Genomic DNA, 1,279 nt, shown 5'->3' with positions numbered 1-1,279 from the left:
TTTTGTATTTCTGTGGTGTCCAATTGTAATATCTCCCATTTCATTTCTTACTGAGCTTATTTGGATATTCTCTCTTCCTTTCTTGGTTAATCTTGCTAATGGTCTATCAATTTTATTTATCATTTCAAAGAACCAGCTTTTTGTTTCATTTATCTTTCTTTTTTTTTTCAGGCTTCATTCACTTTATTTTTCTTGTATAAAAACCCTATGTTGTAGCCACAGCTGGAGCCTGGGTCCTCTGCACGGAGACTCTAGGGTGGGTCTTGACGAGGTGGTCAGTGAATTCCTTATAGGGAGACTTGGTGAATACAGTCTCCTTCCAGAGGTCGGGGGTCAAGTAGCTGTAGATCTGAGATGGTATCAAAGGTGGCCTTGCCAAAGGTGCTCAGGGTGGCAGTGCAGCCCCTGGCTGAGGTGTAGCAGTCATCAATACCAGCCATCATCAGCAGCTTCTTGGGCACAGGGGCCGAGATGATGCCAGTGCCCCTGGGCACAGGGATCAGGCCACCAGCACAGAGCCGCAGCGGCCTGTCGCCTTTCAAGGGATGGCATGGGGCTTTCCAATCTTGTTCCCCCAGTAGCCTCTGTCCCCCAGTAGCACAGGGACAATAGAGTGCTTGGCCAGGATCATGGCCCCATGGATGGCAGTGGCCACCTCCTTGGAGCACCTAATACCCAGACTGACGTGGCCGCTGTAGTCCCCAATGTAGTCAAGGCAACAAACGCCTTGAACCTGGTGCACTGGCCAGCATGGGTCTGCTTCTGCACTGGCATAACCTTCAAAACCTCATCCTCGAGAGAGGCCCCCAGGAAAAAGTCAATGATCTCAGACTCCTTGATGGGCAGGGAGAAGAGATAGATCTCCAGGGATTTCATCTTCATGTCCTTGAGCAGACGGCCCAGCTTGGTGACGGGCATCCACTCCTTGTCCTCACCTTGCCTCTGCAAGCTCCATGGCTGTGACCCTGGCCCTGGATGCCACTGCCAAAGCCTCCCCAGAAGCCACCGTGGTTCCCCATCCCAGGGCCCCTGGGGCCTCCAGCCCCACCTGCCCCTGCGCTGCATTGGCATCATCCACCATTTGGTGTTTTCTCGAAGAAGCTGATTTATCTTTTGTATTTTTGTTTGTTTGTTTCAATTTCATTTAGTTCTGCTTTGATCTTGGTTGTTTCCTTTCTTCTGCTGGGTTTGGGTTTGGTTTGTTCTTGTTTCTCTTGTTCCTTGAGGTGTGACCTTAGATTGTCTGTTTGTGCTCTTTCAGACTTTTTGATGTAGGCAT

The 1,279-nt window shown here is 49.9% G+C and overlaps 1 pseudogene; it reads right to left on the bottom strand.

Annotated features, from left to right (window-relative positions):
- Window positions 1-205: 205 nt before the first annotated feature.
- Window positions 206-918, bottom strand: LOC115831548 (annotated as a pseudogene).
- Between the last annotated feature and the right edge of the window lie 361 nt (window positions 919-1,279).

The sequence above is a fragment of the Nomascus leucogenys genome, chromosome 2 (assembly GCF_006542625.1).
Source record: "Nomascus leucogenys isolate Asia chromosome 2, Asia_NLE_v1, whole genome shotgun sequence".
In the NCBI taxonomy this organism is placed as follows: domain Eukaryota; kingdom Metazoa; phylum Chordata; class Mammalia; order Primates; family Hylobatidae; genus Nomascus; species Nomascus leucogenys.
Note: the sequence above shows the minus strand (reverse complement) of the source record. Positions and strands in the feature narration are given on the sequence as shown.